Below are 25,256 nucleotides of genomic sequence, written 5' to 3' on the forward strand. Positions count from 1 at the left end.
GCTTCCGATTCTGTATTAAGCCCCACTCTACCACAAGCCGGACAATTCTCTAATTTATCATATGGAGAGTCTGGAAATTCTAAATATCCTTCAGAATTTATCATATTTACAAAGTAAAATTATACTTAAAACAAAGTGCCTTTTTTAGAGGCTTTTTTAAAGATGAAACTGTGCTTAAAGTAAAACACCTTTGAGCTTTTCAACTCGTTTTATGTATATAACTTTACTTAAACTAAACGCAAATTTATTAGCTAATAAATACAATGTTTCAAAACACAAAAGACAAATTTCAATCAATCTCTACTTCGGTGGAAGATATAGAAAAATATGTCAAAGATGTTAAATTGAACAAAGATAAATATGGAAATTTTTGGATTAAACCCATAATGGAGAATAACATGTGTCCTTTTATTAAATTTACGGGACAAGCTATGTTAATTAATAACTCTATTAAAGTAAATTTGACAAAAGTTTCTCCACTACTACTAACAATTTACTCAAAGCTTGAAAAGGTCATTGATAAAGAAGCTTTGAAAATGAATGATAAGACCATCAACGATTCTAGAGGAAACATTTGTATATTCTTTAATAGACCCAAAGATGTGGGTGAAATTAATAATATGAATATTAGTGGTGAACTATCATTCCGTACTCTGATTATTAGAGATTATTTGAAAATAACATTTAATGTAAAAAATATTGTGGTTATTAGTTCTAATGAAAGAAAATATATAGATATTGATGGAAGTTTAATGGTATGTAAATGAGTGATATTAACAGTCAATACTCTGAGAGTTATTATACTGAGAGTCTAGGATCTGAAGATAGTTATGATACTAATAGTTTGTGTTCAAATGATAGTTATGAGAGTAGCTTTATTGATGACTCAGATAGTGAAATTGAAATTGATGAACTAGAGTATCTAAACTTTCTGGCTAATACATAGACGCTTTACTTTAAGTAAAGTTATATACATAAAACGAGTTGAAAAGCTCAAAGGTGTTTTACTTTAAGTAAAGTTATATACATAAAACGAGTTGAAAAGCTCAAAGGTGTTTTACTTTAAGTAAAGTTATATACATAAAACGAGTTGAAAAGCTCAAAGATGTTTTACTTTAAGTAAAGTTATATACATAAAACGAGTTGAAAAGCTCAAAGATGTTTTACTTTAAGCACAGTTTCATCTTTAAAAAAGCCTCTAAAAAAGGCACTTTGTTTTAAGTATAATTTTACTATATAAATAAATATGATCAAAGCAACGTATTGCGACGTTTGTGAACAAGAATATAAACAATACAAAAGACACCTTAAAACTAACAAACACACATTTAATCTACTTCACCTACTATCTCCTATTCAGAAGGAAACAAAACACTGTTCTGCATGTAATAAAAATATCCTCAAGAAAGGCTTCGAAATACATCTTAAAACAATTCTACATTTATCAAATTTTATCACAACTAAAAACTCTGATGGCGCATTCAAAGGACATATTAAAATAAGAGTCTTTAACTTCAAACCTCCTGAACCAGAGTCTATAGTTGATGCTGTAGAAATAGTTAAACCTGCTGTTCAAACGTTGATTGAAAAAACACTAAAAGAAATGAAACCACTTAAATTTTATATGGGAGTAAAATTAGAAATGACAAAGGACGAAGGAGTTATAGATACACCATACATGAGAACTGAGCCACACTTTATATCTTCATATCAAGATTTTAAAACATCAGGAGTCTATGATGAACTTATAAAACAAGAGCAAGATGTGGATAATTCAATCGTAGGAAGTGGATTCAATATAGGAAAAATTATTTACATAGACATTTATATTCTTAAATCAGATCCTCTAAAAGCTTCTTCCTACATTGATTTACCCAGTGTTATCAAAAATAGAAAAGCAGTTATCAATATCAAAAATAAAGACAATAAATGTTTTCTCTGGTCTATTCTAGCACACTTACATCCTCCACATTTTCATGATGAAAGAGTATCTCATTATAAAAAATATGAGAATACATTAAATACGAAAGATCTAAAGTTTCCGATGGCTTTAAATGATATTCCTAAATTTGAAAAGATAAATAATTTATCAGTTAATGTTTATGGTCTAACAGAAACAAACAGCATTCAGGTTTTAAAGCTTTCTGACAATTGTAAACAAACTCATATTAATCTTCTATATTTTAATTCAGAGGAAAATTCACATTATACATACATTAAAGATATTGCTAAATTAATAAAACCACAAGTATGTAAAAGAACAAATAAAATATATATTTGTTTGCGTTGTCTTAACTTCTTCCATACACAAGAAAGATTAGATAAACATTCAAATTATTGTGGTGAACATAAATCAACGGTAATCAATATGCCTAAAGAAGGCTCAAATATCACATTCAAAGATGAAAAGAAAAAGATCAAACATCCATTTGTTATATATGCTGATTTTGAAAGTATTCTAGAAAAAATAGATACTGCTTCTCCAGATCCAAAAGATTCATACACAAATAAATATCAAAAACATACTCCTTGCGGTTTTTGTTATTATATCAAATCATCCGTTGGTGATAAATATAACAAGTTAGAGGAGTATAGAGGCTCAAATACCCCAGAGGAGTTTGTGAAACGACTAGAAAAAGACTGTTTCCGATTAACCAAGATAATGAGAGAAACTAATAAACCAATGTCCTTGACGAGTGAACAGAAAAGGGAATTTAGAAAAAACAATGTTTGTCATATTTGTGAGGAAAAAATTGGTGAAGGTCTAAAGGTTAGAGATCATTGTCATCTCACTGGTAAATATAGAGGTCCAGCTCATCAAAGTTGTAATATTAATTATCAACTCCCCTCTTTCATTCCTGTCTTTCTTCATAACAACGCTCATTATGATACGCATCTATTTATTAATGAACTTTCAAAGACATCTGGACACATTTCAGCAATTCCTAACACAGATCAGAAATACATTTCATTCACAAAAACAATTCACACATCTCCTATTACTCATATCAGATTTCTTGATACATTTAAATTCATGGCAAGTCCATTGGCTAACTTGGTTCAAAATCTAAAAGAGTTTCCATGTCTTTCAGAGTATTTTTCAGATAAAGATTTTCTAACACAAAAGGGAATTTACCCCTATGACTATATGGACTCATTTGAGAGATTCAATGAAACACAACTTCCTTTAAAAGAAAATTTCGATAACAAATTAAACAACAGTCATATATCTGATAAAGATTATGTACACGCACAAAATGTTTGGGAAAAATATAACATCAAGAATCTTGGTGAGTATCACGATTTGTATCTCAAAACTGATGTGCTTTTATTGGCCGATGTATTTGAAGCCTTTAGATCTGTTTGTCGCACTGGATATGGATTGGATCCTGCTCACTACTACACAGCACCTGGATTGGCTTGGAGCGCGATGTTGAAAATGACAAAACAAGTTTGGATTTGATAACCGATGTCGATATGCTTTTGATGATTGAAAAGGCAAAAAGAGGTGGAATTTCACATGTATGCTCGAGCAGATACGCAAAAGCAAATAACAAATATCTTCCAAATTATGATTCAACGAAAGAGAGTTCTTACTTGATGTACTATGACGCAAACAACTTGTATGGCTGGGCAATGTCTCAAGCTCTTCCTTATGGGAAACTAAGATGGGTAAAGGAAAAAGACTACACAAAGGTTTTACAAGATGTATGTATCTCTACACAAAAAGAATTGGATGATTCAAAGGTTGGTTATTATTTTGAGGTCGATTTAAAATATCCTGAAGAACTTCATATCAAACATAAAGATCTTCCATTTGCTTGTGAGAAAGAAAGTCCAAAGAAAGAATGGTTGAGTGATTATCAACGATCGTTTGATATAGGTGAATCAACAGAAAAATTACTTACTACATTATATAACAAGAAAAATTATGTACTACACCAAAGAAATTTGCGACAATATTTATCAAAAGGTCTAAGAGTAGAGAAGATCCACAGGGTTCTAAAGTTCAATCAAAGTCATTGGTTAAAGGGGTACATTGATTTTAATACACAAAGAAGAACAGAGTCAAAAACAGATTTTGAGAAAGACTTTTATAAATTGATGAATAATGCGGTCTTTGGTAAGACCATGGAGAATGTGAGGAAAAGACAAAATATCAGACTAGCAACATCTTGGGAACAAGCATCAAAATTAATTAATAGACCGAGTTTTACTAGAGCTGAGGTCTTTACTGAGAACTTTTGTGCGATCCATTTGGTTAAAGAGAGTATTGAAATGGACAAACCTATTTACATTGGAACATCAATTCTTGACTTGTCAAAGTCATTAATGTATGATTACTTTTATATTAATCTAAAATCAAAGTATAAGGATAATGTGTCATTGTTGTATATGGATACTGATAGTTTTATTTTGAAAATTAATACTGATGATGTTTATTCAGACATGAAAAAGGACATTAATATCTATGATACAAGTAATTACAGTCCAGAGAGTGAGTTGTTCTCTTCTAAAAATAAAAAGGTGATTGGAAAGTTCAAGGATGAATTGGGAGCAAATGTTATGAGTGAATTTGTGGGATTGAGGTCGAAGGCTTATGCTTATAAATACAGTGTGAATAACGTTGAAAAGACTGATAAGAAGTTAAAAGGTGTAAAGAAAAATGTCATTAAAGAAACAATAAACTTTAAGGATTATTATAACTGTTTAACAACAAAGAAAGAAGAGTTTAGAACAGCGGTCGGGAACCTATGGCTCGCGAGCCATATATGGCTCTTCCGGTGACGGCATATGGCTCCCAGACAATTTTGAGTTGAAAAAATAAAAATAAAAATAAAAAATCAGTTTGGAACTGATTTTAAAATACTTGTGATATTTCTTAATAATACTGTGTCATTTTAAAGTAAACAGAAATTAGTTTTGAAGATAAATTTCACGGGTCACGGGTCACCCGTGGGTCGGGTCGGGAACCAATGGCTCGCGAGCATGTCCGCGTCATTGTAAAGGTGAAGAAATCAATTTTATCAGATAGCCAACTAGTTTATCCGCTTCAACCCTTGTAACGGAAAAGATGGCGAAAAGAAAAAAAGACGATGATTACCGTGCATTCCAGGCTGTGTGGACAGAGGAATTTGCATTTGGTGAGAGAGCAGGATCTGCGGTATGTCTAATAAGCAATGATAAAATTGCATCGATAAAACGGTCAAATATAAAGCGGCACTTCGATACGCACCATGCTTCATTTGCATCGAAATATCCAGCGGGGGACAGCAGGAAAAGGGCATGCGAGGAGCTACAGCGGAGAGTGCAGGCGAGTCAGCAGCAACTACGTGTGTGGACCAAGCAAGATGACGGGAATTCCGCTAGCTTTGCGGGTGCTTTGGCAATAGTAAGGAATGGAAAGCCATTCACAGATGGCGAGTATGCCAAAACATTCATGCTTGATGTGGCCAATGAACTGTTTGATGACTTCCCAAATAAAGACAAGATAATCAAACGAATAAAAGACATGCCCCTGTCAGCAAGAACTGTGCACGATCGTAGCATCATGATGGCAAATCAAGTCGAGGAAACACAAATTAAGGACATAAACGCCGGGACATACTTTTCTCTCGCGTTAGATGAGTCAACTGACGTTAGCCATCTATCTCAGTGCAGTATAATTGCCAGGTATGCTGCAGGTGACACACTGCGTGAGGAAAGCTTGGCTGTTTTGCCAATGAAAGGGACAACAAGAGGAGAGGATTTATTCACGTCTTTCATGGAGTTTGCTAAAGAAAAAAAACTACCGATGGATAAACTTATTTCTGTCTGTACTGATGGTGCACCCTGTATGTTGGGGAAGAACAAAGGATTTGTAGCGCTTCTCCGTGAACATGAAAAGAGAGCCATCCTAAGTTTTCATTGCATCCTGCACCAGGAGGCGCTTTGCGCTCAGACGTGTGGCCAGGAGCTTGGTGAGGTGATGTCGCTGGTCATTCGAGTGGTCAACTTTATTGTTGCCTGAGCTTTAAATGATCGCCAGTTTAAAGCTCTGTTAGAAGAAGTTGGGAATCATTATCCCGGTCTGCTTTTACACAGCAACGTGCGTTGGTTGTCAAGGGGGAAGGTGCTCAGCCGTTTTGCAGCTTGCCTGAGTGAAATCCGGACTTTTCTTGAAATGAAAGGCGTCAAGCATCCTGAGCTAGACAACACTGACTGGCTCCTGCAGTTTCACTATCTCGTGGACATAACTGGCCATCTGAACCAGCTCAATGTGAAAATGCAAGGTATTGGAAATACAATCTCATCCCTTCAACAAGCAGTGTTTGCATTTGAAAGCAAGCTGGAAGTCTTTCTCAGGGACATTGAAACAGGTCGTCTTCTGCACTTTGAAAGACTGCAACAATTTAGAGATGCATGCTTAGCAAGTGACTCCACTCAACATCTGGATCTCCAGCAGCTAGCTGGCTTTACGTCCAATCTCCTGCAGTCATTCAAAGCACGTTTTGGAGAATTTCGTGCGCGCACTGGGCTTTTCAAGTTCATCACTCATCCACATGAGTGTGCAGTGGACAAAATCGACCTGACATGCATCCGCGGGGTCTCTATCGGAGACTTTGAGCTGGAAGTTGCTGACCTGAAGGCATCAGACATGTGGATGAGTAAGTTCAAGTCACTTAATGGAGAGTTGGAAAGTCTTGCGCGACAGCGAGCAGAGCTGGCGAGGGAACACAAGTGGACAGAAATGAAAAATCTTCAACCTGAAGACCAGCTGATTCTTAAAACTTGGAACGAGCTTCCTGTGACATACCACACAATGCAGCGTGTGAGTATTGCCGTATTGACCATGTTTGGCTCTACATATGCATGTGAGCAGTCATTCTCGCATATGAGGAACATTAAGACCAACCTATGCTCACGTTTAACTGATGGAAGCCTCAACGCCTGCATGAAGCTCAACCTCACCACGTATGAACCAGACTACAAGGCCATCAGCAAAACCATGCAGCACCAGAAGTCGCATTAAAAGTAAGACATATTTAATTTATTATACGTTAAAAATACTATATGGCTCTCAATGAAATATATTTAGAAATATTTGGCTTTTATGGCTCTCCCAGTCAAAAAGGTTCCTGACCCCTGGTTTAGAAAGATTAATGGAATAAGAAGTTATAAACATCAATTATATTCAGAAGAGGTGAATAAGAAAGCATTGGGGGCTTTTGATGATAAGAGGTTTATTTTAGAAAATGGAATTGATAGTCTCCCTTATGGTTATATAAGTATATAAGTGATAAGATATATAAGTGATAAGATATAAGTGATAAGATATATAAGTGATAAGATATATAAGTGATAAGATATAAGTGATAAGATATATAAGTGATAAGATATATAAGTGATAAGATATAAGTGATAAGATATATAAGTGATAAGATATATAAGTGATAAGATATACATAAGTGATAAGATATATATATATATATAAGTGATAAGTTAAAAAGGGGGGTTAGGGATTTTAACGGGCTACCGCCGCCTTTTTTACTATTATATAAATGATAGAACCAAGTATCAACCAGACTAAAGAGTGGAGGTGTAATCAACCTTGGTATATAAATGGAAAACATAACGAATGTGAAAAATATCAGATTCAAGAGGTTGAGAGAATCACTGGTCAGAAGGTTCTCAAGACGGATAAACGTATTCATTTGTTAAGTGGGGTAATGGAGGGCGGGAAGAAAAATATATTAGAGTGGAGTGAGAACTTTAATGGTTATCAATCGGATAATAAATATTATAATTTTAAAATGGTATGTGGGAGAGGAGGAGGTCAAACAAGAACCCTCCGTGAAACATACCACTTTATACTTTCACAACAAAAGGTTAAGGAACCTGTATACTTTATAAATATACTTGATGGGGATGAGTTCTATAGGAGAATGGAACTCTTTAAAAAGTTAGAAAGAGATAATATATTTATAGGCTCATTAGTAGAGTGGTCTAAGGAACTACATTAAGGGGCTAGTGGGGGGAATAGGGTAAAAATTACATGGAAGTGAGAAGGATCATAGCTTCATAAGGCTAGAAGGATTATAGGTTCATAAAGGAAGAAAATCATAGGTTCATAAGGCGAGAAGGATCATAGGTTCATAAAGGAAGAAAATCATAGGTTCATAAGGCGAGAAGGATCATAGGTTCATAAGGTGAGAAGGATTATAGGTTCATAGAGGGAGAAATAGAGGTGTTTATGATTTTTGAAAAAGACAAGGGGGTAAATGACATTAGATAGGGATTTCCCATGTTAAACGGAGGTGTCCCAGAAGCAACATTTATCACCTACTTCCCTCAGGGGACTATGAATTTGGATCTGTGCCAAGAACTGATTTTTATTCTAAGCGAAAAAGTATCTATAAATTACCGCAATATTTTCATCAAGGAAATTTTACTTTAAGCACAAATATATAGATAAAAGGGAAGTGATTCTACCCGGATATTTGAAAAACCATTTTTACTTTAAGCACAAATAAACAGATAAAAGGGTAGTGATTCTACCCGGATATTCGAAAAACCATTTTTACTTTAAGCACAAATATATAGATAAAAGGGAAGTGATTCCAGCCGGATATTTGAAAACTATTTTTACTTTAAGCACAAATATATAGATAAAAGGGAAGTGATTCTACCCGGATATTCGAAAAACCATTTTTTCTTTAAGCACAAATATATAGATAAAAGGGAAGTGATTCTACCCGGATATTCGAAAAACCATTTTTACTTTAAGCACAAATATATAGATAAAAGGGAAGTGATTCCAGCCGGATATTCGAAAAACCATTTTTACTTTAAGCAAAAAAATATATAAATTATGAGATTTTCATCAAGAAAATTGTATTTTAAGCGCAAAAATATCTATAAAACACGAGATTTTCATCAAGAAAATTTTATTTTAAGCGAAAAAGTATTGTTGCGGATCTCGGAGTACGGCACTCCCCTTACCGAGGGGGGGTTAATCCCCTTGTCTATTAAGCTGGCCGTCCGAGTCCTGGAGCTATGACGTCACTTCCGGTCAGCACTGAATAGGGTGGTAGACCAATTGCTCCTATTACCTAATTACCAGCGCCTGCCGGTAAGCGAGGAAATGAGCCCCGCCCGAGCCGCGGCTGTAATGGACACGCCGAGCGAAGCGAGCCACGACTCAGGCCGCTAACAAAGACTAGACCCGATTATAAGCGGTTCCTATATCGTGCCACCGTGCCATTCAATTGGGAAAAGACTAAAGCGATCAGATGAGAAGAAATCAGATAAAGGAGGAACACAGAATTTATTGTACAAGAATGAAGAGGAAACGAAAGAGGTAATGTACAGTTGAAGAGGAAGAAGCAGATACACAGGGCAAACCTTATACACTCTTATATTATCACGCCCCAGGCAGAACAAACACACTCACACGAAAAGGTGGTGGTGGTGGTGGGAAGGGAGAGAAGGGTCCGGGCAGCTGGTAGGCATCGAGGTAGGCGGTGAGGTCCGGCTCCGACCTCGCGCTCCGGTCCACGCTCCGGGTGTTCACTTGTACCGCGGCACGAGCAGCCGGCATCTTCGCGTGGCGTTTAACGTGAGCGGACAATTATATCGCGGGGGGTAAGACTGGGCTGCGGCATACGTAATAAATTGTCCCTTAGCCTTCGGCCAGCTGTGCGCCTCCAATGGTCCGTGAAAACGGCAAGCAAGGACTCCTTTCTCATCTGTTCGAGTCGTTCTCCCGGGCACCTCTCCTCTCATCTCTGGCTCATCTCTTGAAGTAGTCCCACGCACCCGCTTATATTGCCCACTCGCGTATCAAGCCGCTTGCCTTTTGAATCCGCCTATCGGTGAGCTGGCCTCGGCCCTGACTGGTTGATGAGGGCTCCTTGGCTCCACCTTTGACAGCCGGTTGACAGGGGGCCACGCCTCCTCCCGGCGCTCCGCCCTTCTACTCCAAGATGAGCACATGTCTAATGGCGTTTTGTGCAGCAAATGCTGCTAATAAAATCACGTGAGAGCATTGGGAGGGACAAACCCCGACTGTAGGTGGTGCTACTGGCACTTTGGAGAGAGAGTGACTGACCTGACTGAGACTGACTGACTGACTGACTGAGAGAGAGTGACTTTGGAGAGAGAGTGATTGACTGGAGAGAGAGAGAGTGACCCCGACTGGAGGTGCTACTGGCACTCCCGTCCATGGAACACGGAATCTTGTGGTGAGGCTGTTGCCCAGAAACAACTTGCTTTCGTCTCCTGGAAAGCAAATCCAACAGAACGAAATCTCATTTCCTTTCACAAAGCCCGAAACAAGTGTGTGTCCACCCTCAGGAGAGCCAGGAAACAATATCTCTCCGTTCTCAAGACCGAACTCTCTTATCTGTCTCTCTCTTCCAAATCCTGGTGGCATCTGGTCAAATCTGTTTCTGGTGTTTGTTCCCCCTCCATCCCCTCCCTCACATCAAATGGCTACACGGCTGACTCCGCACGTGAAAAAGCTGAATGCCTCAACTCTATGTTTGCCTCTAGATCTTGTGTCCCAAACCCATCCCTCTCTGTACCCACCATACCCAGTCATACCCAGCTGCTCCTGGACACTGTGTCCTTTCCTCCTGACAAGGTGGAAAAGTTTCTGTCAACCCTCGACTCTGATTCTGCAACTCGACCTGACAGCATCAGCCCACGGGTCCTAAAATCCTGTTCTTCCGCTCTTTCACTCCCTCTCTCTGTTCTCTTCACCCTCTCTTTTGCTCAAGGTCATCTTCCATCTGCTTGGAAATCAGCCAACATCACCGCTTTGCACAAAAAGGTGCAAAAACAGTTCCTAGCAACTACAGACCAATCAGCCTTCTCCCAATTATCAGCAAAGTCATGGAATCCATCATTGCTTCAGATATGAAATCTTTCCTCTTCTCCAATGGCTTGATCTCTGATCATCAATTTGGTTTCAGACCTGGTCACTCTACTCTGGACATGCTGCTTCTGCTTTCTCAACAATGGATGGAGGTCCTCAATGCCAAACAGGAAATTAGAGCTGTCTCCCTTGACATATCACGTGCCTTCGATACGGTCTGGCACCCCGCTCTGCTCACCAAACACTCCTCCTTTGGTATCCATGGAAATCTCCACGCATGGCTGGCGGACTTCCTCTCTAGTCGTAATCAACGTGTGGCCCTGAATGGGTTTCTCTCATCTCCTCTTCCTGTTCAGGCTGGAGTTCCCCAAGGCAGTGTTCTGGGCCCTGTGCTTTTTCTGGTCTTCATCAATGATCTCTCTGACTCTCTTGAAAATCCTCTCTATCTCTTTGCTGATGACTCTACTCTCTGTCGCTCCATTCCTAATCCCTCAGATCGGCAGTCTGCAGCCTCCTCACTCTCTGCAGACCTGGACAAATTCACAGACTGGGCAAACAAGTGGAACATGTTTTTCAATCCTGACAAATCTCACACTCTTACGATGTCTCTCCGAAAAGACCGACTGGACAACCCTCCCATCCACTTTCTGAATAATCCTCTCCAAGAAGTTCTGTCACTCAAGCTTTTGGGTCTCACTATCTGCCATGATCTTTCCTGGGAAAACCACATTTCAAATCTGGCCTCCAAAGCCAGTTGCCGACTGGGCATCCTCCGTCGTGCGCAGTCCTTCCTTGGCACACCTGAGCTCCTCACCACATACAAGGCTTTCATTCGCAGCTCAATGGAATACTGCTCTCCCCTCTGGGCTGGTGCTCCTGCCTCACACCTAGCTCGTCTTCACGCTGTTGAAACCAAAGCGTTCAGAATCATTGGAATCTCCCGCGATGAAGCTAACTCCAAGGGCCTTTCACTCACTCACTGCAGGCAGGTTGGTGGTCTTTCCGTCTTCTACCGACTCCTCTATGGCCTTGCCCCCCCCCCCCAGCTCTCTCTGGGCTCTGTCCCCCAAATATTCCTACAGGTCGCACAAGATCTGCCTGCAACCCTCTTATGGTTAAACTGCCAAAATCAAGACTCTCTGCTCACCTTCACTCCTTCATTCCTCTTTTCTCCCGCCTCTGGAACAAACTCCCTCACTCTCTTCAATCCCACTCCACCCTCCAGGTCTTTAAAACAGCTGTTCACCACCATCTCTTATCTTCCCCCATCCAAAACCTTGATCTTTTCTACCCCCGCTAATTTCACCCCAAATCCACTTTTTTGAAATACCAACTTCTGTCCTGGAAGTCCTTGGTGTCCTTGTGTTTTATACTTCTCCCACCCCCCCCCCCCCTTCCCACGCCTCCTCCCCTCAAGCCCTCCCCCTCCCACACATCTCCCTGCTCTCAAATGTTATGTTTGTGTGCTTCCCCTTCTCTCCCCCTCTTGTCCTCCGCTTTCTCTTTTTCTATATCTTGTTTGTCTGGTTGATTTGTTTGTGAAATAAATGTTAGCTCTTTAACAAGCCTCGATTCAGCATACCAAAAAAAAAGAAGAAAAAAAAAGAATAAGAGAGATTGGGGGTAATTGAAGGGGCCTAGGTTGTTTGATTAATACAACGCAGATTCAACTATTGGAAACAGATCCTTAACTAGAACACATACTAATGAAATAACTAAAGAAGAGCCTATGCTGTCCTACGTGTTGCAATATGACCTAACTAGGGTGCGACCTTTGACCTTACACAAAAATGGGAATATTTACAGGGGATTATTTATAAGGGATTATTACAATATTTACAAAGTGGAGGGTTCTAAAAATCGCAACTGTATCGATAAATTACGAGATTTTGATCAAGAAAATTTTATTTTCAGCGAAAAAGTATCTAGAAATTACCACGAGATTTTTAGTTGAAATAAAGTTTTACTACATAAATATGGTGAATACAACGTATTGCGACGTTTGTAATCATGAATATAAATATTATAAAAACCACCTTCAAACCCACAAACACACATTTAATCGACATCATCTACTATCTCCTCTTGAGAGAGAAACAAAACATTGTGATGGCTGTTCTAAGGATGTCTTGAAGAAAAGTTTTCCCAGACACCTTCAATCAAAAAAACACAAGAAGAATGAAGAGACAGTTAGATACTCTATTAAAAACTCTGATGGAGCATTTAAGGGACATATTAAGATAATGGTTTTTTAGTTTGGAACTCCAGGACCAAAATCAATCTCTGAGGCGGTTGAGATGGTTAAACCTGCTGTTGAAACACTTGTAAAAGATACGTTGACTGAGATGAATACTTTAAAGTTTTACATGGGAGTAAAAATGGGTTTGGTAAAAGATGGTGTTGAAGAAACTCCCTTTATGAGAACAGACCCTCACTTTATCACATCATTCCAAGATTTCTTATCATCAGGTGTTTATGGTGAACTTGTAAAACAGGAGCAGGATGTAGATAATACTGTGGTGGGTAGTGGATATAGTATTAGTAAAATCATTTTCCGAGATACACACATTCTGAAATCAGACCCTCTTAAAGCTTCTTCTTACATTGATTTACCGAGGGTTATAAAACTTTAAAAAGCGGTTATTAATATTCAAAACAAAGATAACAAATGTTTCCGATGGTCTGTTCTCGCTCACCTTTATCCCCCACATTGGAACCCTGAGAGAGTATCTCATCATAAGAAATACGAGAATACGTTAAATGTTAGAGGTTTAAAGTTTCCAATGTCATTGATTGATATTCTAAAATTTGAAGAAATGAATAATCTATCTGTTAATGTTTATGGACTAACAAAAACAAACAAAGTTCAGATTTTAAAAATTTCTGATAACGATAAAAATGATGAAACTCATATTGACCTTCTTTGTTTTAGTTTAGAAGAAAATTCACATTATGCTTCCATCAAAAATTTGCCTAGATTAATCACCCCCAACCTTTAACACAAGTAGTTAAAAGAAAATATAAAACATATCTTTGTAAGCGTTGTCTTAACTTCTTTCATACGAAAGAACGATTAAACCAACATTCAAAATACTGTAGTGATCATAAATCCACCGTAATTAATAATCCAAAAGCAGGTGCAAACATATCATTTAAAGATTTCAACAAGACTATAAAACTTCCATTCGTGATATATGCTGACTTTGAAAGTATGCTTGAAAAAATAGATACTGCTTCTCCAAATCCAAAAAAATCATACACGAGTAAAGATCAAAAACATACTCCTTGTGGTTTCTGTTATTATATCAAATCATCCGTTGGTGATGAATACGACAAGTTGGAGGATTATAGAGGAGAAGATGCCCCAGATGAGTTTGTGAAACGACTAGAAAGAGACTGTGTTCGATTAACCAAGATAATGAGAGAAACCAATAAACCAATGTCCTCAACAAAAGAAGAAGAAACAGAATTTGGGCAGCCAAAGCCTGACTGTCATATTTGTGAGGAGAAAATTGGTGAAGGTCTAAAGGTTGGAGATCATTGTCATCTCACTGGTAAATATAGAGGTCCGGCTCATCAAAGTTGTGATATTAATTATAAACTCCCCTCTTTCATTCCAGTCTTTCTTCATAACAACGCTCATTATGATACACATCTATTTATTAATGAACTTTCAAAGACATCTGGAGACATTTCTGCAATTCCAAACACGGATCAGAAATACAGTTCATTCACAAAAAAAATTCAAACATCTCCTATAACTAATATAAGATTTGTTGACTCATTCAAGTTTCCATTATCTAACTTGGTATGAAATATTTAAAACTTTCCGAGTCTTTCAGAGTATTTCACAAATCAAGAAGAGATTGAACTCTTATCACAAAAGGGGATATATCCGTATGATTATATGGATTAATTTGAGAGGTTTAAAGAAACACAACTTCCCTCAAAATAAAATTTCTATAACGAATTAAATAAAAGTCATATAACTGATAAAGATTATACTCAAGCACAAAATGTTTGGAAAAAGTTTAATACAAAGAACCTTGGAGAGTATCATGATTTGTATCTTAAAACTGATGTCTTACTATTGGCTGATGTATTTGAGACTTTTAGAAGCGTCTGTCATAATAAAAATTCTGATGGATTAGACCCCGCTCACTATTACACTGCTACTGCTCCTGGTTTAGCTTGGAGTGCTATGTTAAAAATGACAAAACAGGCTTTGGATTTGATCAGTGATGTAGATATGCTTTTGATGATAGAAAAGGCTGAAAGAGGAGGAATATCACAAGTATGTTCGACTAGATATGCTAAAGCCAACAACAAATATCTTTCGAATTATGATGCTACAAAAGATAGTTCTTATTTGATGTATTATGATGCTAATAATTTGTGTGGATAGGCTATGTCTCAAGCCCTACCTTATGGAGAACTTAGGTGGGTTAAAGAGAAAGATTATGAAAAGGTTTTACAGGATATCGTTATCTCTACACAAAAATAATTGGATAAAGCTAAAATTGGATATTATTTGGAGGTTGATTTGAAATATCCCGAAGAACTTCATACTAAACACAAAGATCTACCTTATGCTCCTGATAAAGTAAGACCAAGAAAAGAATGGATAAGTGATTATCAACAATCATTTAATACAAAAAGTAAATGAACAGAAAAATTACTTACTACATTATTTAATAAAGGAAATTATGTTTTACACCAAAGGAACTTGAGACAATGTTTATCAGCAGGGTTAAAAGTGAAGAAGATTCATGGAGTTTTAAAGTTTAACCAAAGTCATTGGTTGAAAACATATATTGATTTTAATACAAAGAGAAGAACAGAGGCAAAGACAGATTTTGAGAAGGACTTTTATAAATTGATGAATAATGCTGTATTTGGAAAGACGATGGAAAATGTTAGGAATAGACAAAACATAAGACTTGCTACATCTTGGAAACAAACAACAAAATTAATTAATAGACCCAGTTTTCCAAGAGCAGAGGTGTTTTCAGAGAACTTTTGTGCTATCCATTTGGTTAAAGAAAGTATTGAAATGGATAAGCCTATTTATATTGGAGCATCAATTCTTGATTTATCAAAGTCATTAATGTATGATTACTTTTACAATAACTTAAGGAAGAAATATCAAAATGATGTTAATCTCCTTTATATGGATGCAGATCGTTTTATTTTGAAAATTGATACAAAAGATGTTTATTGAGATATGATTGATGATATTGATATATACGATACTGTGGGGGATACCCCATAGAGACATAATTCACTAGCACGGGACCAGTGGGTCTATTGACGGTATGGGCGTGGCGTGCGCTCGGGTGTTGGTGCCACGCCCCTGTCAGAGGATCGGGCGGAAGTCATGGGGGATATAAAGAGACATGAGTTCCGGTCGGGTTTGAGTTCTGTGGAAATAAAGGAGCCTTGAACAAGTCAAGAAGTTTTTACCCTCTTGTTGTCTGCAACTCCTACATTGGTGACCCCGTCTTGCTCTTGAACATTTTCGGAGCTTTGAACGAACATGGCGACAAGCGCAGTTTCGATCAAACTGCCGGAGTTTTGGGAACGACAGGCTGCCGTCTGGTTCGCACAAGCTGAGGCCCAATTCGCCATTCAGAGCATTTCTGCTGACGACACTAAATATTATTATGTGGTGTCTGCATTCAGCGGCTCCACTGCGACCAGGGTGGTGAGCCTTCTCCAGGATCCTCCGGAGGGCGGCAAGTACGAGATGCCAAAGGCCCTGCTGCTTGATACCTTCGAGCTCACTGAGGCCGAGTGTGCCCGTCAGCTCCCTTCTCTACCTGGGCTGGGCGACTCCAAGCCGTCAGAGCTGATGGACCACATGACCACCACATCTCCTGAACAGACACCGGCCATGTTTTCTCTTCAAGGAGCTGTTCCTGCAGCAGCTGCCAGGACAGGTATGGTCAGCCTTGGCCAACTCGCCCGTTAAGGGTTTCCGCGCCTTGGCCAGGGAAGCAGACAAGTTTTTCTCCACCAGACAGCAATGCAGTGCAGCTGCATGGGACCCCGGCCGCGTCGAGCCTATGCCGCTGGCGGGCACCATTGTGGCCGCCATTACAGCCCAGCGGCGGAAGCCCCCAAGCTTGTGTTTTTACCATGCAAGGTTTGGTCCCAATGCCAAGGCATGCCGGCCATCCTGCAGCTTCAGCAAGTCGGGAAACGGGGTGGCCAGCGCTCGTTAACTGCCATGAGCGTCGGCCGTTCGGGCAGTTTGTTGTTCATTTCGGACACCGACTCAGGACGTCGTTTCCTCTGCGACACAGGTGCCCAGGTGAGCGTTCTGCCTGCGTCGGCATTGGACCGGGAGGCCGGGGGACATGGCCCCGCCCTGGAAGCCGCCAACGTCAGTGCTATTCAGACTTTTGGTAAACGAAACGTGGCACTTAACATTCACAGCTGTGTTTTGGTGGGCAGCGGTTCACATGGGATTTTGTCACGGCGAGGGTGTCCACCCCCTTGCTGGGCGCTGATTTCCTCTGCGCCAACGGCCTATTGGTGGATGTTAAAAATCGGCGGCTCTTTAATGCGGAGACATTCAGTTCACTTCCACTTATGTTATGAAAGCTATTCAAAACAATGAATATTCAACACTTTCAAAATCCTGAGCTGGTCTCATACAAACAGAAGAAATAGTTCAATTCTGTCTTGTTAAAGAAAAGGTATTGATATTTAATAATGAATTGATATTTTTAAATTCTGCTTAACCACCAGTGAAATTAACCCCCAGATTATTGTTTCTTATAAAAAAAACTAGCCGAAAGCACCGGCGTTGCCCGGGTTCTTTTTGAATGAATTTACTACTATAATTCAGTTTTAATTGTGGCCATAGAAAATTGACTACTATAATTCAGCTCAGCTTTTAATTGCGAAATGGGCCCAGCCCGGCCGAGGTGGGCCTCGACCGGCCTCGCCACCTATCCTACAACCTTCCCGGGGCCCGTCCCAACATTTTTAGTTGTGAATGAATTTACTACTATAATTCAGCTTTTACCCACGGCCGTAGAAGCTTGAGTACTATAATTCAGCTCAGCTTTTAATCGTGAAATGGGCCCAGCCCGGCCGAGGCGGCCTCGACTGGCCTCGCTACCTAGCCTATAACCTTCCCGACATCCGCTAGTCCCGACATTTTTGGGGTCTGAGGTTTCCTCCTATCTTTAACTCTTCAGGAGATTAGCGCGTGCAGACAAACAAACAAACAACCAAACAAACAAAAACTGGTACATATATAGAAGATGGATATCAAGGATCCATTTCATTTTGAATAACTTTATTTCAATGAAGCATTGAAGAAGAAAAATGAGCATGACAGAATATATATTGATTTACTAAACCTGATTGTTTATAGGGTTAGTGTAGCTGGTAAAAGTAAGTAGAATGAAATGGAAAACACATTATTGAAGGTTCAAGTAAGCTTGGGTCACAAGTTAGCTTTCTTCCAAATAACCCATCACAGTTAGTTAATAAACTATTATTGCTGTAAGATAGTTATAGGGCTGGAAATAACAATTATTTTAATGAAGCATCAGCCACGTTAGACCAGTTAACGAACATGAAAATAATTAATAAATGTCAATATATAAATATTTTATCCGATATTAAATGAGTTTAATTCTCTCATGATGAAAAATATAATCTATTGACGATGTTAATGCGAATTGTTTTTGTTATTGAAGGATGATAAACAAGTATTTATATTTATGGATAAAATAATGGAATCATAACCACTGAATGTTGGAAGAAAAATTATTTGTATTGTCTTCTTTTCAGGATTATTTAACAAGTGTGGTGTTTCAGAGAATAAAAAAGATATTTATAATGATTATATTCAGACCTTTTTGAGTTATAAATGAGAAACAAATCCTTAGTTTTAATTTCACGATGAGTGATTACACAGCTTCATTCCCAAACCCACCACAACTTGACCCCACAAAAGAATGTGAGGCATCTTTATTGTCTATGTAAACTTACAACGCGCTCTTTAATATCACAGAGAAAAATGATACGTTTAGTTATAATCCAGGAGGCGAATACAAAACTACAGCAGTTTCATCTGAAGCACACGAGATTTCCCAAATATCCTCTGAAATTACGCACCTTATGAGAGAACAAGGTGATGAACCAAAAATATTATTATAGGTATTCAAAAACATACTTCAAAATCAACTATTAGACTTAAAATAATAATTATAAAATTGATTTCACAATTGATAATTAATTTAAAGAGTTATTGCGTTTCTCCTCAAAAGAAGGTTGAAACTAACGAGCTTTTTACAGCGATTACATAATTCAAATATCTTCAGGTATAAATTCAGTATTAATCCACTGATTTGATTGATGGTGCCCACAATGATAGAATAATTTATCACCAATTGGTGATAAATTCAGTATGGAACAGAAAAATCTTGTGTATCATCCCGTGTCAGGAGAAATCATTTACAGAATAACTTTTAGGACAACTAATCGTATGATTTCCTTTAATGAAGAAATTATATCCATCAGAATTCACTTACGAGAAGTTATCTAATAAATAAATATGTAAGATGCCTATTGCAAGGAAACACGAGTTGGGGAAATATAAAATAATTACTAAAGCTGGGGATGGAATGTTTCTTTCACCAAACTAGAAGGGTGAAGGAATGCATCTTGGTGGAGGCCACTATAAACCGAAAAGACAACCAGGTATAGGTCATTAATACAGATAATGGTGTTATGATTAGTCTTACATAATTTTTTAATAAATAAATGAGTGATCAAATGTTAATCAAATCAATCTTGATAAATTAATATTATGTATTCAAAATCAAAAGTCTTGTATGATTAACGTTAATACATTTCAGAGAAAGTATCTGTAAGAATTGATGTTTTGCTCCTGAAAAAACAGGTGAAAAACTTAAACAAAACTGGCCCATTTTAAATTAAAATGTCAACCTATGTTGAAGAACTATTCAACAAGGGAGATGAGCGGAGGATTTATTAGATCCCTCCCTCTTTTATTGGCGGGTCTTGGTGTGGCGGGAACTTTGATGTGTGGTATTTCCACTGTGGTGAAAGCTGCTAAGGAAAGGAAGGCTCAACTACAAGGTCAAAAGGAGATGGAAAGACATAACAAAGAGTTAGAAAAACAAATTAGTAGAAGTGGTGTAATTGTGGATTTTACTGAACAAAATTAAAGCCTACCTTATAAAGCGAGATTGTTAGTTGGAGATGTGCTTTCTTCTATCGCTCAGGTAGGTGTTAGCCTAACTAAAAGGTGTAATAGATTATTTATTTCTCATGAATAAATGAGCATTGATAAATGGTTTAAAGAATTTGGAAAGAATACAACATCAAATATAGAACTCCTCAAATATTGTAAAAAACTAAAAATTGATAATGTGGTTATTTTGTCTGAGAATGTGGTTATAATTAACAAAGGAATATTATTATGAATTTAGAAGATAATAATGGGAACGGTTCTCATTGTGTTTGTATTCATAATAGTCAGACAAATAGTACTTTGAAATATCCATCTCCAAACCTTGTGCTCCTTGATCTCCAAACAAAAAGAAATATTACTATGGGCTTCCACCACCTGTTGAAATAATGAAAATCTTACAGAATGGTGTTTATCAAACATTACAAGTCCAACACTTCAATTCTAATTATTGGGTCAATTATGTTCATATGTATTATTTCAACTCAACAATAATCAGAATTTTTATATCATTTTAAATCTAATATAAATGACATGTAGGAAAAGATGGTTGTACCTTTGCGTATCCCAAGAGTTGGATATTGATGTATCGAATTATTGTACAAAGGCACAGGCTGAACGATAGAAATATAGTACAACAAATATATTGTTATGTCTGGCAGGGTAGTGATATGTAGAGCAGATAGATCTGAATAGGTAACGTGCTTCGTCTGTCGCGGTAAGGAAAACTACCTGTAATAAGTTCATGTGTAGGCGTTTTGTCGGGTAAGGAGTATACTTGTGAACCTACCAGGAGGTTCGTGTGTTAAGTGGAGTTAGGGATTAAAGAGTAGCGCCCCTGTGTGTCCTCACCTGGTTAGCCAAACCTTTGTCCCTTTTGGCACTGCACACCACTTAGACATTTAGTTAGGACCTTTAGTACAACACTAAATAATGCCCTCCCCCTGACATGACATAGGAAGGAAACCAGGCCAGGACACCACCGCATGGCCGCCGCCATTTACACCTCCGACAGGCCTATCCACCTTGAGTACCCCGCGCTATGACCAAGGAACAGAGAACGAGTGTTGGGGTGGCGTGGTAGGAAGGGGCCTGAGCGAACCAACGAGTCGGTGGAGGCCACTGTTTGGGTGGCGCGCCAAGACTGACGTCACTGCCGCGGAGTGATACGAGGTGCGGCAGGACTTTTGGTTCGAGTGAGTGAGTGAGTTGCGCGGGAGTTGGTCCAGAGGTGTGGCGTGGCACGAGTTGGTTCGCGGTTGTTGGTTCGAGAGGAGAGATCAGCAAGCACCGAACGCGAATCTGAAAGCGAGTTGGTTCAGAGCAGTTGCGTGGCAGTTCGGTTCGCAGTTCACGGCTTGAATTGGCAGTCCCGGTGCGATCCCGAGTTTGGAGAGTCCTGTCCCTGGTCGAGTGGAAAGTTACAGCTCGAGCAGCTTTAGTCCGGCCGGCAGCCCGAGTGGAGTTTGCTTGCTTCACGCAGCTCTGCGTTGGACCTTTGGAGCGAGGGACCTCGTGGTGTGCCGTTGAACCGACGAGGCCTGGTGGTGCTCGGAGGCGGACGGAGAGGGCCAGGGTCCGTGTTACACTGAAGACGACAAAGACCAGATAAGCCCTAGCTCCGCGGTTACACTTTACACGACGAGACAATTATTTTCCTTTAATCCATCTGTAATTGTTGAGTCTGGTGTGCAGGATCCCGAATATAGGATTTGGTTTATTTGATTGCCGTCGCGTTTCATTGTTATCGGATCCGTGAATAATTCTTTATTTTTGTACAATTTCCCTGCAGCTGCCGTCGTTTCACCAAGGTAAGTGCTTTTACCGCAGCCTCCATTTTCCTTCTTCCTCCTGCGTGACATATAGCCAAATCCATGTTTGGGTAGTTGCCTCCGAATAAGACCGTTTAGGCCATCTGCGACTCTGGTGTTAACCGAAGTTGCGCGACAACTGGTAGTCAGTAGTGGGATTTGAAACCCGTAGTAAAAAAAATAAATATTGGTGTCAGAGTGTGGAGAATTTGGAAAGAAAAATTTTGTAGTTGGAGGCGAAAAAAAATTGTATAGTCGATTGGGCTTGCACGACGCGAAAGGTGCGTCATTAAATTAATTCAATTCCTATTGTAAATCCGCACGGGAAAGCGACCTCCTTTACGGAGGAGGAGGTGAGCGGTATGGAAGAAGGGATTGAGGATGCGGGAAGTCTCGGGAGTGAGTCGGAAATAGAGGGAGTAGAGGGTAGCGTCGGAACCTCCCCCACCACAGGGACAGCCTCCATAGACACCCAGGCCTTAATTAAACTTATACAGGGAATGAAGGATGGGTTGGAAAATCAAATTGTGGGATTGGAAAATAACAGGAAAGAAATGAAAAGTGAAATGAAAAACAAAATGGAGTCCCAGGGGAATGAATGTAGGGAAGGAATGAAGGGAATGAGTGATCCATTGGAGGAGCAAATTAAAGGAAAAATTGAGGGACTGATTAACAAAATGGATGCCTGGTCGAATAAATTGAGGGAAGGACGAACGAATGATGCCGTTGGGGCAGAGGAGGAGCCAAGAGTGGCAGAATGTGAATCGGAACGGGGGGAAGGCAAATTGTGAATTGCACCAGGAACGGCATGTGAAGAGGCTAATGGGGAATGTCCACAGGTGGATGGGGAATGTGTACAGGTAGATGGGGAATGCCTGCAAGTAAACGTGGAGTGTCTACAGGTGAACGGGGAATGCTCACAGGTGAGTCTGGAGTGCCAGGAGGTGAAGGGAGAATTAAAAGGTAATGGGGAATGTTCCCCACCTGCTGGCCTGGTTGTTTGTCGGGACCGGGTGGATGTCACAACACACCAACCGGGGGATGGAATTGAATCCTTGCTGTGCCAGGGTGGTGGTTCGGAGCAAGAGGGGATAACATTTTTGGGGGTCCGTGCGATTGAGCCGGACCATGTATTTATTGATCAGGGCCTGTCGGGGCCAGAAATGATTTGTGGTATTGATGATGATGATGTACATGATGTGATCCAGCAGCTGGAGGCCTTGAACATTACCATCGGGGAAGAGTATGACCAGGTCCAAAGGAGTTTGGGGGACGAGGTGAGTCGGTCCGAGGTGGTTGTGGTGACCATGGGGACCCTCGCCGTGCCCAACAATTGGGAGCAGGAGGCTCCGAAATTGGATACCCAGCTGGGGGAGTGTTTTGACTCCGGGCTGGATTTGGACCTTGGGGAGTCGGGAGATCGAGCATCTGACGATTTGGTCCCCATAGGGAATTTGGACCAGCTGCAGGGAGGGGCAGAACAACCTGGAGGAGTTGTTACCTGCAGCTGCGGGTTTGCGGTGGGAATAAAAAAATTTAAAAGGAGAAAGAAATTTAGAGTTAAATGGGAGTTGGATTTGGAGCAGCCTTGGTTGAAGTTGGTCCCCAGGCTGCGGAGTTTGGACCAGGAGAGGTCATGGGAGATGGCCTCGGGCAAAAGTTGCCCCTTTGGAAATTTTGGTATGCCAGCCAGCTGAGGGGGCTGTGCTGGCGAGATTTGGACGTGGGGTCCAGCCTTGGGTGTCATGGTACGACCTGAGCCCCACGGGGGGTCTGGTGGAGTGTTGCGTCCCTTGTCCGTCGGGGCGCCGTCCGGGCTGGTGGCTCGGGCCGACAGGGTCACCGGACCCTGGTGGGGGTTAAGACCTCCGGGGGGTCCGAGGTGGTTTCTCAAGCCTGGGATGGCATAAATTGAGGACCGCTAGGGGGAGGTGTTGTGGGTCGTGCTTTGGTGGTGGCACCGCAGACGGCCAACTTGGGCCTGATGTGGTGACCACCCGGGCATGCGGCCTGGCACCCTCTCCCTGAGACTCTGGGACAGCAGGCATGTGATGACCTGCCATGCCGTGCTGGGCTATGGACGCGGGTCAAACCGAATGGACAGGGATGGATTATAGCCGACCGGACAACCATGGGGCATCTGTGGAGCGTGATGGTGTGAGAGTGACCTTCCACAGATGTTCCGTTATGATTTATGGACTCTCGGTTTGGGAAGAGAGCCATAGGGATGTGAATCGGGAGATGTGTAAACGAGCCGAGCATATGGGCCCGGGCCATGCTCGGCTGGCATGTGTATGGCAAAGCATCTTTCTTTGGTGAAATGAGTGAATTGTGGAAAAATGTTTGGCATGGGTAATCTGTGGGTTAGATGCAAATTTAAGGGTGAATTTTGTGAAGAGAAATGGTGGACACTGTACAGTGACGCCATTATTGATCCAGGTGTGTTGGACCAAAGTGTTGGAGGCTGTGATAAAAATTGATAGGGTAGCAAGACAGCCTTCAACTGGTTATGGAGGCGACTGCGCCAATATTTGGGACGCGGAGTCATGGGGATGTAGTTGTGTAGTTGGGGGTCAACGTGGTGCTATGGGTGTCCGAGGTGTGTGGAACATGTCTTCTGGGTGGGTCTCCTGGTGGAGCATGGCTGTCGACTGGACCTTGGTGTGGTCAAGTGTGGGTGAGCACTGGGGGGCTGCGGTTCTGTGGACTGGGGGACGAGAGGACAGCATAGGTGACGTGAGGGGAATGCCACGCACTGCGACCGTCTCCCCCAGGGCCGAGGTTGTGTGTGTGGTAGTGTGTGTTGTGGCAGCAGGTGCTCACCACATTGGCCAGCTGGGGCTGGTGCAGCTGTGTTCCTCGCAGGGGGGCCGAAGGATGGATGGTGGGTCGCACCCTTGTGGACGCTCACGGGCCATGTTGGCGTTTTGACTGCTCACCTTGTCCCGATGACCCTTGCACGGTAGAGGTGCAGAGCTGTCGTGGCCACAGGTAGTTGTGTAGTGATGATCACCGTTGGATGCGGATCCACATACCTGCCAGTGTAGTGGGAACAAAAGAGAAATTTGGTGAAATTTGGTACGCCCAATGTGAAATTTTGGGATTGTGAAGGGTGGATTGCACTTTGGACTTGACCAACCGGAAGTTACCTGTGCATCAAGGTAGAGGTAAGGCCTTGATGGTTACTGTCCCAGGCTTCAGGACTTGCTTGTGGAAATTTTGGGGACATGTAATTTGGAGTTGGGGGGCGGGTGAGAGTGATGACATGCCCGGTGAGGGGATGGAATGGGGGCCACACAGTGTCTTGTGGGTGGCGTATGTTTTTGTGTAGTGGTTATGTGTTTCTATGTGG

The 25,256-nt window shown here is 40.6% G+C and overlaps 1 pseudogene; it reads left to right on the plus strand.

The window, feature by feature from the left end:
• The first annotated feature begins 13,155 nt into the window (after nt 1–13,155).
• Nucleotides 13,156–16,566, plus strand: LOC144891241 (uncharacterized; annotated as a pseudogene).
• Nucleotides 16,567–25,256: the final 8,690 nt, after the last annotated feature.

This window comes from Myxine glutinosa, chromosome 3 (assembly GCF_964187855.1).
Source record: "Myxine glutinosa chromosome 3, kmMyxGlut1.1, whole genome shotgun sequence".
Taxonomy (NCBI): Eukaryota; Metazoa; Chordata; class Myxini; order Myxiniformes; family Myxinidae; genus Myxine; species Myxine glutinosa.